Source organism: Paralichthys olivaceus, chromosome 15 (genome assembly GCF_024713975.1).
Source record: "Paralichthys olivaceus isolate ysfri-2021 chromosome 15, ASM2471397v2, whole genome shotgun sequence".
NCBI lineage: Eukaryota > Metazoa > Chordata > Actinopteri > Pleuronectiformes > Paralichthyidae > Paralichthys > Paralichthys olivaceus.
Window position 1 is genome coordinate 15,830,324 of NC_091107.1, and position 16,029 is coordinate 15,846,352.

Genomic DNA, 16,029 nt, shown 5'->3' on the forward strand with positions numbered 1-16,029 from the left:
TGAATAATTCTGCATTTGGTACTTGAGAATTTCCTATTCGTGTGGCATATAGCCAGCTCTATGGGTTTTATAGGGGACAAAGCAGCATGTGATTTTTGCACGGATCCAACTGCCAAGGAAATTGGATTAAACGTCAGCTGTGATTCTGGAGTCATTTCATTCTGCAGCCTCTCCTCTTATTGTCTGTATGTGCACTCTCTGTCTCATCCCTTGCCGTTTGCGAGTGTGCTCTCTGTTCGAGTTGAAAAGGTTAAAACTGCAAAGTTGACGATGGACTTTGGATATTTTTTTTCATATTTACTGCACTCAACTGTAAATGAAATCAGGGATAAGAGAAAGGTCTCAAGCCAACTGGATTTGTCACCCTACAAGCCAATGGGATTTAGAAGCTCACATTTCATTTCACAGCACAATCCAGTCCGTCCAAACTGATTATGAAGGCAAATATGAGGACGCCATCTTAAGGCACGAGTTCAAAGAGATTCTAAAAGTTAACAAATCTTTTTTTCTTTTTTTCTCCACTCATTTAACTTTCTGTGCCTCTGCTTGCAAAAGGGATGGATCTGCAGGGATTACGTTGCAAACTGATTGTTTCAATTTATGTGTGTCTAGAAAAACAAAATCTTTGTAACAACTAGAATTGAACTCAGTCGAGCGCATATACCTTCGCCAAGGACCGACTGTCCCTGTAAATTCAATCAAGCCTTATAGCTAAGCCAACAAAACAATGCTGATCACAAAATCATAATCTGCATAGAGGAATGATGGGTAAAAAGACAGACAAAACAAGAATGAGACTCAGTAAAGCTCATACCGCTGCCAAGGCCCAACAGTCACCTTAAACTCATCAAGCTGCACCAAGGTACTCATAGGCATCAGTGAAGAATGTTTTCATTTTTTTTTCATCAAGGTCCATGAATTTTTTCTTGAGAAAAAGTTTCATGGAAATTTTCAAATATTAAAGTCCTTTTGTGTCTTATTGAAAGTGATGTTTTAACATAGTTATGTGTTGTTATGAACAAAACATCTGACGCCGTTTCTTCACTTTCACGGTCATATTCAGCATTGAGTTATTTTTATGAAATTGACTGAAGGCTCAGGATCTAAAAGAGCTGTAATTTATTGATTAATTGGTGAGAGCATCCTTTTCGAGCAACTTTTCTTCATTTTGCCTTTTTGCCATATTTTTGTGAGGGTTTAAGAAAAAAGACGAGACATGTCATAGAACAACAATAACAGGATGTCTTCATGGAGATGCTGAACAGCTAAGACTGAACATAAAAGTGCAAAACTGAAAAACAAAAGTTGAATGTAGCTAAGAAAAACTTTGAAAGGTGAGATGTACTTTCTGAAGAATATATTATGAACAAAACACTCCACCACTCCTTGGTTACGGTGTGGTTTGAGGCCTTTTAAACTAAGAATTATTGACCAGGAGACTCACTGGCAAAAATCGCAGGGAGGTGTCATATTCACGCTTTCCATTGACTCAGGAATAGATCCTCTGAATAGAAGTGTTTTAATAGATCCCCGGGGAAAAAAATATCTTGTTGTTTCCATGGTAATATGAGGGAGGATAGTTTGCTTGCAGAGACTGAGACAATGAAGGAACTTTAGTTGATATAAGGTAAATTTCAGACAACGGTAAAAAGCACGAATCCTTCAATTGAAACATGTCATCAAGACTGAAAATAGACTGGGACAATAAAAATGTGTCATTGTGCACAAAAAGAATCTGTAGTGATGCTCGAGGGGATGCAAGAGAAAAGGGTCAATACAACACACACACACACTGTACAAACTAACGTTGTTCTGCCATTAGGCAAATGGATGTGGAAAGGCACTTCAGTATGTTTGCTCTTTGTCTCAGGCCTTTTGAGGATCTAGTGAGTTTGAAGACAAACCACCCCTTGATCTGAAAGCTCAGAATCACGGAGGGGGTAGATCAAAGCGTGTGCCTTCTCTCTTCCGTTTGGGTCGGTAAGATTGAGCGAAGGAAGGGGAGATAAAGAAGGAGAGGAGAGTGCAAAGTTTGTCTGTGTGTGTGTGTGCCGGTGCATTCGGTGTGTCTAATTAGGATTGTTTTTTCACGGTAAATACGTCAAAGAGTGGAAGATGGTTTTGCCTGAGAAAAGCCGCGAAGGAAAATCCGTCTTTCTGGGCTTCGCATCTTCTTTGTCACACGGGTGTCGGGGGCCCTTAGACTCCTTGAGACAAAAAGGGCCTGATAAATGATGTATACAAGTGAGGACTTGAAAATGTCACCACTCCTTTTTAACTCATTCTGAGATTCTGTGCCAAGGTTTTGTTCCCTGCTCACATAAGTTGACCTGCACACAATGATTTTAAAGTTGAGAGGTTTGATTGGAGCTCAGCTAAACCAAAAAGAAAATTGCAAGAAAATTTCACAAGCCCCCCCCCCCAAAAAACTGTCGGCTCGGATTGTGATTTCATTCAATAAAGCATTCAGGCCCCTTGCAGGTTCTCGGACATACACGGCTTTCAGTTAATGATTAAGCAGAAAGCTGTCCTTCTGGCCTTTATTTGAAATACTTCCTGTGAGAGAAGCTCCTTAAATTAATTATGTTTGCCTAATGAATAATTAAGCCAAGGGAAAGATAATTTGGTGTTACGCAGCGAGCCAGGCCATTGTGCATGTTAAGGAACTGGTGCTCTGCGTGCCTGGCTGATTTCACATTGGGAGTGTGAAATGAGAATTAGCAAACAATTTGCCTCCTGTTCCATCCTTCACCATGACTAAAACATCAGCGCTGATTATGTCTTGACAAGTGTCAATACTGTACGCCTATTTGTTAATGGTGCCAGGGACAGGTTGTTTGTGAGGTGTCCATTATTGAATCCTATAAATGCTATAGTTTGTCAGAATATACTGCAACAGAGGTTGAAGTGCAGCTCTTATGACGGGAGACGTAAAACAAACATTAATAGCTTCTTCTCTGCGGAGGTGAGACGCACAGTGCATGAGATTAAGCCACGAGAGAAGGCATTTAATTATCCAGGTCTTGCAAATTGTTACGGAGGAGTAATACATGGGAGACACTGGTGCAGGACTTTAAAAGGATATCACGCAATCCAGCGATAAGGTTTGTCATGAGGTTTTCTCTTCAGACCTAGATGCTTACACATCAAACAATCCTATTTATGTATTTATATAAATATGTTGTACACATAGCCACTTGAATACTTCTTAATTTCTTGACAACCATTTAACTAAGTAAAATTCAAACCTCAGATTCTTGCAAGGATATTATCTCAAGCTTTTGTAATGCATTTTATTTTCAATATGCATTCCTTTTAAAGGGGTTTTCTCAGATCCAAATATTACTTGGGGATGTTTGTTCTTGAACATTAATATACACAGATACATTCTAATAAGGCAAACAGCACTTACAGTTACTGTTTTGTTTCCCCCAGTGATTTACAGACACACACATGTGCACGCACGCACACACACTTTCTATCTTTGTGTCCTCTCCCCCTCTTTGTCCCACCCCGGTTATAAAGACTGGCCAAGAAATCGTTGGCTCACCAGAGAAAGGGCAAATCCTCTTCAGCCAATTTAAATTCTCCTGAGCACATGGTGTCGACTATTCCAAACTAATTAATAGACATGTTGTGAATAAAAACACTTTGATTATGAAAAGAGGTTGCCCCTCTGCCTCATTTTAGGCTTGTCATTAGTATGAGGACACATGTGGTGAATAGCTGGAGTGTTAGTACCGGCGGCCCGAGACAGCCGCAGATGCCCTCTCTTGATTAAATTTCTTGCTCCATGTTTTATTCAGGGCTGACTGCGTGGACCCAGTGCCACAGTGTGTGATTAGCCATACCTGTACCAACAAGAGTGCCAGGGCCAGCAGGAAAAGGAGGGCAAGGCCTGTTCTAAGGGCAAGACACAAAGACATGTGACCCCGGAGCCCTCGCTCACACAAGTGCACTCCATCACACAGCACCCTCCTGCTCTCTCTGTCAAAGTGACATACAGCGCAGATCCTCCTTTTCTACAGCACCACTAAACCTGCACTTGCCCGCTTTTATTTATGTGGCTGCCCCTGCGTTTTTAAGGTGTAGCGGCACATTCAGCGTAGCACTCAGAGGGTTGGATATAGTACTGGTTCTTCTTAGTATATACAGGGAGGAGTAATTTGCCTATCGGGATCAAATCATTTTCATTAGATATTTGTTTAGATTTTATCTTGCACATTTATGAGTGTGATATTCTTCCTCTGCTCTGGTGATAACTTCACATGAAGCAAAAGTAACCCTCCAAGCATGTGGCTGCATTTAGAAAAGGCCTTAAAAGACTTTGTTAGCGCAGACATGTACATGCATTTTTGCTTTTAATGATTTCAGATAGTAATAATAGAGTTAGAATACCAAAACATTTTTATAATACATATATTAATATAACGAAAAAGGTATGTTAAATATGTTGAATGTCATGCTTGTAATATATTTATTATAAATATAATGAATATGATTAGTTAAAAACATTAAATATATGAATATATATAATATAAATGTGGCAAATATATTCAATGTAATGCCTATAAATGACTGTTATATACTAATCATTTGTATATTAGCGATCAATAATGTTCAAATATGTGTAAATGATTTAAACAAATAAATGCAAATATTTTTCAAAAAAAAAATCTAAATGTGTAACTAAAGACAAAATATATGAGGTTTATTTGGGTAAATAGTTTGTTGTGGGGAAGACATCACATATCACACATTCACAGTGAAGAATGGAAAACATGCACGCTGGAGCTGTTAGTGTTACACTCGACTGCTTTATTGATCGTATGGTTGTAGTGTTGTAGATCTCAGGGATGGGCTAGATCTCCAAGCTGGTTGTCAACATGTGGTCCTCAGCACAGCTGACTCGTCCCGAGGGGGGGGGGGCTGGACCCCTCTGCAGGAGCCATCTGTATCCTGGACAAGACAATCCATCATCCTTCGCCGTAACGCTCAATTTAGGGTTCTCCTGCAGACAGCTCGAGGTGGTAGTCAACAGCTTTACATGTGCACGTCGGTAATGAGAGCCCTTGAAACCTGCCTAGTGGCTCTTAAAGCCAGACTCAAGGGCTGAAGGGAATCAATGAGTCGACCCGCGAGGCTGAACCCTCGCCCATCCTCCAGGATTGTTCCCATTGTGGATTTCTTCTCTAAATGTTTCGTTGTGGAGGCAGCAGCGCTAAAGTTTAGAGAGGACGAAAGTGATTTTCTGTTAAAGGACATGATAGAAAATTTATTCTACTGTGGTCATTAATTTAAGTGATTGCACAAAAACTGCTCATGCCAAAGATCTCAAAATATTCGTCCTTTGATTTATAAAGGATTATTTTTTTTCCAAACAATATACCCAGGAAACTGAGGATCAGGAATTCCTGCTTGAAGCAACTCTGAACCTCTATGTATGCTCTGCCCTGTGGCCCCGAGTGTCCCGAATGTAACAACAGTGGTCTAAACATCCATGAGAGCTCTTGAATATTTGATCATAGTGTAACTCTCCTCAGGGTAACCCACAATCATATTTATGGCACTAATGGTTGGTGTTGTTGTAGATTTCACAGGAAATTTACATTTTCCTCTGCCAGGTATGTTGACTTATTGCTCACTTTCATTTACATCCTTGGGGCAACAGTTACAGGGAAAGGAGGATTATATGCAATTTATGGAACTGTGTTCGTTCAGTGCTTGAGGGCTGCCTGCTGCAACCACAGGAAAGTATTTCTCATTAATTTCCCAGACAACATGGATGTTCCAAGCAACCCCCCAGTCACATACCTGCTCTCTTAACCTGAGGCGACCACTGACCCATAGCTAGGAAACATAAATATACCTCAAACATCCCGCCATTTCTTTGTAGTGGTGCAGAAACAAGAAATCTTCCTCTGAGCCTCGAAGAGCTCCATGCAAAGGTCGAGGGTTGTTATCGTTTCCAGTCATCAGTTGTACCCGCTGTGAATGTGTTGATCCAAATGGCAGTGTGAGCCACTGTATCCCAGTGAAGGCTTGTACACATGTGCTCGTATTGCCCGGATTCAAAGTCTGTCAGTGATGCATTCATCTGTCCAGCAGGTAGAGCAAGTAGAATCCATTTTGTGTCAGTTAATTCAATCAGCTTCAGCCGACTGCCGCATGCTGACGCTGCTCTCAGGGGCCGCAGGGTCTTCAGAGAGAGGAGACAGAGGAAGGATCTCGGGAGGGGAGGGGAGTGGGGGTTGAAATGTTATAGCCCACTGCCCTGGCCAGATGAGGCTGTGTTATATACCAACTCGGCGGCTCAGGACAAGATAGCTGCGGCTTATCGTATGTAAGCTTTGGGAAAGAAGGCCAGTGGACACTCCCAACATTTGGTGTTGTCATATTGGGTTCACATCTCTACATTTAAATCACATTCTTCATGCTGGGGCTGCAGCTCTCACGCACTTTCACGATAATCACACCGGCTGGTTGGCGACAAATCTAAATCCCCCTTCCTACAGGTTCCACATGAGACTTGATGTTTTCTGAACCATGTTCAAAAATGCTGGAGGGGTTGGCACGACACACATAACACATCCATACTGTACATAACCAGCCAGTGAGCTTACGTTAAGGAAACTGGCATTGTAAGATGTGACACTGACGAGATTGAATCAGTCAAAATAATCATGATATGGTGAAAAGAATCAGCATACTTAGCACAAATTCTTCACTTATGTCGACTTCAGAACTTTGGGAACGGGAGGAGTAAGAGAACCTTGTGAGCCATGTGCCGTCTGTACACAAAAATTCACATAACTGCATCACTACTTTAATCAATCGGAATAGAAACATACATTTATAAGGTTCAATTCATATCTAGTCACTGGTTTACATTCTTTTCAGTTTTGCACACCTCTATGCATTAAATTACATTTTTGCTAAATATTTTCAGACAGATGCAAATGATTTCATGGTATCAATTAAACAATAACACTTGTATGACAAGAGATTAATATTCACAAAACATTAGTTTTCCTTCTACTAGAAATGATCCTTTTCTGCTGCAGCTACCACAGTGGTAGAGTCGAATGGTTAACCACGGATTGCTTTGAAAAGAGCTCTATTGGATTTCCATCACCACAATTTTACATCACAAGAATTGTGAGCTGTTTCTATTCTTAGCCAGACAAGCCTCCAGAGGGCCCCTTTCTTTTATTTTGATCACACAAGAATCCAGATTTTTTTTTTTCCCCCAGTAATGATCCCCGTCTTCCCCATCTGTGAGAACGCCAGCATGACTCCCTGTAGACGAACAGCCAGTCTGAGAAATTAAAGGGAACATCTCAGCGATGTAGATATACGGAGACGCTTTATCTCAAGCATTAATCATAACTCGAGACTTCTGCTTCAGCTCTCCTTTAAAGGGAAATACTACAAGTTATGTTTTAACCACCCACGTAACTGCTCAAAACAAAGCCACAATATTCTTCTGCTTTTCAACTAAATGTCGATCCAAAGTTATCTGTATTTTCTTTTCGAAATCTTGTTCTTTTTACACACAGTTTTTTAAATATCAGCCAGTAATTTTCTCTATCAGCTAAAATGAATGCATTCAGTTTGCGCATTCAGTTTGCGCTGAATTTATACAATATGTTTGTGTTTAAACCTTGTGGGTGTATGTATGTTTATGTCTGGGCATATGTGTGTGTGTGTGTGTATGTGTTGTTCATGGCATGTGCGTAGGAGCACTTGAGCATGTGGCCAAAAGGACTGTCACTAATAACAGAAATTAAATTTATGTAGATAAACATATGGAGATTGCAGGGTGTGAAATTGACTTCAGGCTGTGAAATTAAAGGCAGTATCCAGCGAGGTGATAGCTCTGGTTGTTCAGGGGTGGGGCGTACTCCACTGTACGTGTGTGTATGCCGCAATTCAATTAGTGCCCTTGATCATCTTCTTTAGCAAGTCTGATGTGCTGTGACTTTGCGATCCACGCCGTGAGACGCCGGCTCAATCTCGGAGAGATGTTTGATTTATTTGTTCATTAGGAACTCCCTCTGCAGTCTCAGACCTCTCATCAATCCCTGTTCACACTCACCAGGCACAATCAGCCGACGTTCCGTTCCATAGCCAAAGGGAAATAAAAGGAACATTGGCATGCATCATAGCCATTGATGAGGCTGTCCCCTGCCAAAATTTCCAACTAACCCTTAGCGTGGTAATCTCAACCAAAGTGGATTAAATATTAAATAGTTTGGCGTGTGTGAGGAAGGAGAGCAGGCTAGTGAAATGCTAGGAGGATTAAGTCGGGAGTGGATGTAGTGGCGTAGCAGAGCGGGCTATCCCTGAGTTGCTGTTTTCTCAATAATAGAAATGTCAGGAAGAGGGAAGAGGAAAGGCGAAGAGGGGTGAGGGGATGCCCTGGCTCCGAGCCTTTGAAATCACAGTAGAATCATTATTATTAGCACCAGCTTTGAAATGGCATTAACCTTTCCGGGAAGGCAAATTCAAAACATGTGGTGCCAAATTGTCTGTTCCCACTTTGTTTGGAACAAAAACTTCCTCCTATAAATAGTGCAGAGTGGATTGCATACTGTCTGAAATTCAATCAAAATCGTTTTCATAAAGCCTTTACAGCTGCACAAACACCCGCTTACTTTTTCACATAATGGAATAATCCAGAACAATCTGTTAATGAGCAATGGCATTTAGTGAAACAAACATTAAAACAACCTTGCCTTGAGGAGGAAGTGTTATTCATATCCATTTTCATGCTTTATTTTACAATGTTTTATCTCTCCCTGAGCGATCACTTTGTCAGCATCAGTAATGCCTATAAATCCTACTGTGGAGGAGATTAGTCTGCGAGAATCGCTGCTGCCTGCAGTAATTAAAATTCTGCTGGATGGCCAGGGCTTCTCCTGCCGTCATCTCCCCCCAAACATCACTCACTGTCTGTCTCGCTCACTCTCTTCGTCCTTTTGTCCCTCTCAGAAGTTCTAATCAATTACAGTAGATTTCAAACTCGACAACAACAGTCCTTTTCATGCGCAAGCAGATGATAAGGGGGAAGAACAAATAGCTTTTTTCTCCTTTTTTTTGTGAAATAAAACCAGAGATTGGTGGTTTTGCTGGTGTACAGTAAGTGAAAAGGAAAATTATAGTTACTTTGGGCTTTTCAAAACAGGCAGGTGGCAGAGAACGACTGGTGTTTGATAAAGGTTGAGTCAGATATTCAAATTCACAACATGATGAACACATGAAGTGTATTGACTCGAATTGATTTGCTGTTAAAAGTAATTTCTTATTCTACCACAGCAGCACAAATCTTCTGCAGCAAGGCTTAGACGTCATTTATTATTGTACGACAAAAAGAGAACACAGTCTGTTTACTTTGACAACATTCCTTTCTTATTGTTAGCAGTTTATTATTTTCTCACAACTGACAAAATCTTCTCAAATGTTTCATTACAAGGGGCGTATCTGATTGACATGAAATGGTGAAGAAAAGACACAATACACCCAGAACCAGAAAATCTTATCCAGTAGCATATAAATCATTGTAGGGCAGCCAAGTGCCTGAGAGAAATGTGCCACAATGATGCCATTTTGCATCCTGTTGCAGCATCAGCTCTATGCAAAGTCTGTGAAAATTCTGTAGCCTGTGTTTGACAATTAATAAGCATAATAATTTCAAATATTCACAACAAATCTTGTGAATCATTGCACTGGACCAATGCAGGCACTTATATAATCTATGGATGCTCTCTGTTGATCTGTCATCAGTCTCAGAGAAAAAGTGTGTTTTCTTCTAATAAAGTCATTAACCTGACGTGTGTGAGACTTTTACTTTCATGTCCTTAATTTCTAGTTTTCATCCCAGCGCAACAACACATTATATATTAAAGTATTTTCTCTGCTGTTTTTTAGTTTGACAGTTTAACTGCATCAGCTGCCCTCTACACCTCTGGATGAGGAACACGAGCTATCACATGTTTTGTTTTCTGTTTTTTAGTTATGCACTCATATCTAAAGTGCAGTTGTCTCGACCAGGTCTTAAGAATGACAGCAGCCAAAGAAAAAAACCCAAAAAAACAGACACAAAGAAGCAATCAGCGTCTTATCTAAATCTTACAGACGGCAATGTCACCAACTCAGAGAAGCAGCAGTGCACTGTGAAGGATCTTTGATGACAGTTATCTGCCCTGTTTTGGAAGCTGTGCAACCGATCGTGTATCAGACAATATAAATGGTGCCAGCGTTCCTATCTGTTTTATTTATTCCTGCTCTATTTTTGCCACTTGTTGTCTCAAATGTCAGCTGCTTGTCTGCTGTAACACGCTATTGAACCGCCCTTTTGTCACTGACTAACACTGATGGTCTGATTGTTCGATAAGTCCGTGTCTCATTTATAAATTCTCCACGGAGTTATGAGCAAAATCCCAGAGTTTTAATCAACAACCTTGGCCGGCTCTGTCGGCAACCCGGTGTTGTTTATGGCACCCGTGACCTTTCCTGGGCCATAAAACTCCACCTGTGCCAATCTCTGTGTCGACGCAGGGTCATCGCTTCATCAGTTATCTCTCTGCTATAACAGCAACATGACCTAAGTCTCTCTCTCCTCAGCCATCACACTGAGAGCGATAGATGGTTTTATCTGTATATGTAGCCATTGCACTATACATGTGCTGACATAAATTCCGAGCTGATAAGAGGAGCACTTTACAGGCCAGTCGGCAGGTCGGGGCTGCTGTTGAATTTGTGCAGCATTGAAAAGAGGAGAAGTGAGATCGTCTGGCTGATCACAAAATTAACTGATATGAGCCCAGTAAACGACCATTTATTTAAATTTTTAAAGTATATTTTTGGGCTTTTGTGCCTTAAATGACAGTATAGTGAAGGAGAGACAGGAAGCAGGGAGCAGAGAATGACATGCAGTAAGGGGCCAGCTGATGCGGGATTTGAGCTGAGGCCCACTGCAGCGAGGACTGTAGCCTCTACACATGGGGTGCCGGCACAGCCCACTATGCTACCAGGCACCCCCATTTATTTAAATTTTTAAGTGTTCAAAGTGTATTTTGAATAACAGAATGTATTTGTATGTATGAACTCTAAGTTAAATATCCCACCTTGAGTTTCTGCTCTCAGGATGAACCTCCTCACTAGTGGTTTATCACTGTGCACTGTGCGACATGTCCCTCATCCTCAGACCTCAATCCAGGGAGTCAGCCATCAGCAGTGAGCTTGATTACAAGATGGCAGAGCCCATCGATTGAAGAAACGGTTTAGTGGAGTGAGCGATTTGCGGTCTGGATTGGAGAAGAACCACAGAATGTATTTATTGTTTAAAACCTAAAGCAGATACTTCAGGATGGGCTGAACAGGATGCTAATTAATTCCAGTGGGCAAAACATCTTTAAAGCTAAAAGGAAAAACAAATGTATCAACCCTTACTCTTCGATATAAGACCTAAGGAATTTACAACATGCATTATAACAAAGTCGGAGTATTGAATCTTACTTTTTGTCTGAAAAAAAACCATTTTATTTTGCATATTCATATTTAATTAAGATTCATAATCCCTCCAGTCATTTGCATGTTGCTTTTTAATTCTCTCCTCTTTTTTTTTTAACTTTGACCTCAAAACATTCCGTTCCTGTGTGTGTGTAAGTGTCTTTGATTTGGGTCCAGAATATTAAAATAACGGTGACAAGGTCTGATGCTCTCAGGCTCCAAGTCAGACTAAATCTCTCAAATACAAAATACTTTTTTATTTGTTCGTTTCCCCAGGAGAGGCTTTGAAACCGCGATGATATGTTGCTGTGAAATGAGAAACAGCAACTCATTCAGGCTTGGTTAAGATCAGCATTAGCATAAACTCCATGTGAAGAGCCGTACACAAGGGTAGCTGTCCCTTTAACCTTGCGACTGGCACCGCCTGCGGCACCGGCGCACCGGCGTGTCAGACCACTCACTTAGTAACCCACCTACAGGACAGAGAAGTCAGGTATAGCTGGAGCTGTGTGTGGGTGCAGGCTGATTCAGTGGTGATGACAGCGGATGCTATAACAAGCCCTTAACATTGACCCTGTCATATTTAAGTGTTGAAGTCATTGGCTGCTCTGACACTGACGCTTTTTTAAGACTAGCTTTATAATTGACACTTAAACTCAAAACTAATAAATGCTGGGTACTCAAATTTTGCAATCACTCTGAATTAAATTCAAAAATAAAATCAGTATTTTACACTGATCTTTATCCCCAGAACAAAGCGATATTTAAAGCAATGTGATGATTTAGATGGTGCTTGCAGTTCGTTTCGTTTATTTCTGCCAAAACATGGGACAAATGTCAGGGTAAGCTCTTTTCCACAGGAGGCTGAACTAATCAAACATTTAACAATGAGACAATGTGTATCGCATAGTATCTGTTCCCATTAATGATGGCTGGGATGTTTTCCCCGGTGCTGGTAGATCTGCCAAGATTTAAAGGATTAGACCCGGGTTTTATTTTCTAGGGTGCTGCAAACCGCTTAACCTTGCACTGCGGTGACAACCGTTCTCCACTCAGATTAACCAGCAAATGTTCACACTCGCCAGATGCACTCTGGGACAGTACGTTTTTGCTGTCCTGTGCAGGACTGATAATGTTCATTATATTCCACAGAAATAAGGTGTGATAGCAAAAAATGTTGGATCGCAGAAGAGAGCTTAAGAATTTATTATCGCGCTATGAGCAGCGTTAAAAGTGAACAGCAGGAGCAAACTTCAGACTATTGTCTTCCACAAAAAATATATAAAACATGAGTGAAGGATTTTTATTCTAAAAAGTCATTTATCATTCATGAAAAGAAAAGCATCAGTAGAATTTGATCAGAGATGATTTGATCCTCCAGATAATTTCCAGATTAACTTCCAGAATTCTCACTCCTCACTTAATTATTACCTCAGGTACTATTTTTTGTAATTTCATGCCAGGAATCATTTCAGTTTTTCAGTTAGTCAGAAAGTTTATATTCTAATTCAAATTTTAACTTTTTCTTTTCTTTCAGTTTCAACTCTCTCCTGATATTAATGACATGTGCTTAAACTATGTCCCACAAGGCTTCAGTGAAGAGCAATTGTGAAGAGCAGAATATCTGATTACACAAATATGCGACTAAATCTTTTTATGCATTAAGAAAAAAACAACAGCATTTAAGCCTAATATGGAAAATCGTGATTTCTTTTGCCCTTTTAAATCCAAAGGTCAGAGGCTTGAAATGTACACTTAGTTAATAAAACAGTATTACAAACGATCTATAATCCTGAAGAAAAGAGGACAGGAAGAAAACATTCAGCATTGATGAATGAAAAAAAAATACACATGCAAATGTACTTTCCTTGAGCTGTTAATGCAACATGAGAGAATCACACATGCTACACTTGCTGGCACAAATCCTCACTGAAACACAACAACAAAATTGAGATTATTTTATTCCGTGGTTGCATTTTGGAGTATGACGAGAAGCATTGTTGCGATTATATCCTGGCTATTCTCTCTGCATGAGATATAACTTGTGTTATAATTATCCTACAATAGATGATCATTTCATTTACTAGAATCTGGAATTTCATTGCTGGCAATTATGTCACATTTATTCTTGACCAAAATTAAATTTAAAAAATCACTCCATTTCACTGATGCCTTCATCCAGACCTTTACTGTAAATACTTTGTATATGCGGGTTATGAAAGGGCTCAGCAGTGATGAGGACAGACATTTGTGATAAACGCAGTGACCATAAACTGTCACATCATAGCAGAACCTGCCTCCTGGCCTCTCCCTAAGTTACACTTGGCACCCTTTCCCTCCTGTCTTGTTCCTGCAACGCCCCCCCTTCGGCCCTGCGCGCGGCTGATGTGTTGGACACACTTGGTCAGGGTTCACTTTGATAGCAGCTAAAGTGAGTCACATAGTGGCCAAAGGCATCAGCAGCCAGTGTTAGTCACCATCTCTTCACCTCTAGAACCTAGAAGCCTGTTTCGACTAGAAACCTCCACATTGAGCGAAAAGCAACTGAAATATTGTGCAGGAAGATTTTTGCATGTTTCTTTTAAAGACATAAAATTATAAAACAAGAAGGTTAAACACATATAAAAGGACACCGCAGGAAAGTGGATGACGCTGGTCTATTGACATCAGGAAGCACAAGTTTTTAGTTTTTCATCTCTTATTCATCCGCCCACTTTATCTCTCGCTGACAAGTTGTCACTCTCTCCGAGTCTTTTGTGCTTTTAAAAAATACGCTGAATTAGTCACCCTGCTTCATGCATGATACTGCCACTGTCGGTCCACTTCACTTTGAAAGCAGATAAGAGAGAAGTTTTTGGGTCATGTTTGTGAAACCTGCCAGAGGATACGGATCAGCGCTGATAAGGTTTTTCATTGTTATATACGAACATGGAGTAACATCGAGAGTTTTAGCTCTGAACTTTTCTGTAAAGCTTCAAATGTGAACAGATCTGTGAGAAAAGCAAGGTTTGAACTCTATTTTATAGCCCTGTCATGTGACTGAATGAACAGGCGAGGCTGTCCTCCAATGAAATCTGTCACAAGAATTACGAGATGCATCTTGAGCAACAAGGTGACACTGCACTGCAGAATGAAAAGACAAATGCAAGAGAACAATAACAAAACATCAGAACATAATCAGAATATCATTGAAATATATTATGTATCTTACGAGGCGGTGTAGTGCTGTGGTCAGCACCGTTTCCTCACAGCAAGAATGTTACTGATTCAAATATCAGTTTGGTCGGGGTTTTTGTGTGTTGAGCATGTTCTGTTGTTACCCAGGGTTTTTTCCAGACACTCCAGCTCACAGTCCAAAAACATGCAGGTTGGGGTTGGGTTGACCTAACTTGATTAGCCTAAGAATTTGAGTGTGAATAATTGATACGCTGGAGGCCTCTCTCCCAATGTCAGCTGGGATTGGCTCCACTCTCACCCACAACCATTAAAGGCAAAGCGGTATGGAAAATGAATGAATGGATGGATCCATCTTACTTACTGCCCCTAGTGGACAATTTCACAATCTGAAAAAGGACCAAAACAAACCTGCACTTTGCCTACTGGCAGGTCTAAAATGAATAGAAGCCTACGCATGGGAAGGAAAGAGATTACGTGGGAATGAACAATGTTTTCCTTGGCAAATCAGATGCTAAAGCAATGCAATGTATTTATTTTTATGATCACAAGTTTGAATCTGCAGCATAACGATACCACATCACGGATGATTTGAAGTTGAAAGGGAGACTTGTGTGTGTTTAAGCTGAAGAGAACTAATGTTTTTCCTGTGCTAAAATCAAGAGCTGTTCATCTCCTATCTCGCCGCATAGCTACAGAATAAACAAACAGCTGCCGATGCAAGCTTCAGCTTTGATGTGCGTCGCCTGCATGTGCGATCGCACAAGGGTTAGCGCAGCCGTGGGTGTTGTGACCACCTGCTGTCTTTAAATGATCTTGAGGAGATGCGCTAGGTTTTCTCAACAGGGTTCAAATAGTGGCACACAAAAGAGACCTGAAAGGTGAAGATTTCCCTCATTGGTAGAGAATTGTCGGTAATGTGTTGCCTCTCACTAAATACTCCACGTTTCTCTTATTTATGTGCAGTTCGGTCCAGATGGTAGCAATCATTCATTGTGCTTTACAATGCAAATAACTGTAGATTTACATCAAAAAGGCCGACACAATTTCCAATATAGTCGTATGCTGCCCATTTTGTATCAGGAATGGAGTAACACTGAGACTCTATCGACACTTGCAAATGATAAGTTAATATGACCCTGTGTAGAACAATAAGTCAAGACTATCTGACTAAGGTTCAAAATCCAGTGTAAATTCCTATTGTAAAGTGGATGTAGATGTGTAATTGCATAACAAATAGAAACCATAATGTAGAGAGAACATTTGCAATATAATAAATAGAAAATGTTACATAAACAAATGCTGATTCCCCCTCACTGATTTTTAGCATGCAGGCTTCTT

General features: G+C 40.5%; 1 protein-coding gene across 3 annotated transcripts in view; it reads left to right on the forward strand.

Annotated features, from left to right (window-relative positions):
• Positions 1–16,029, forward strand: part of LOC109628338 (seizure protein 6 homolog) — an 82,556-nt gene that overhangs the window by 14,733 nt on the left and 51,794 nt on the right. The gene's annotated exons all lie outside the window — the stretch shown is intronic.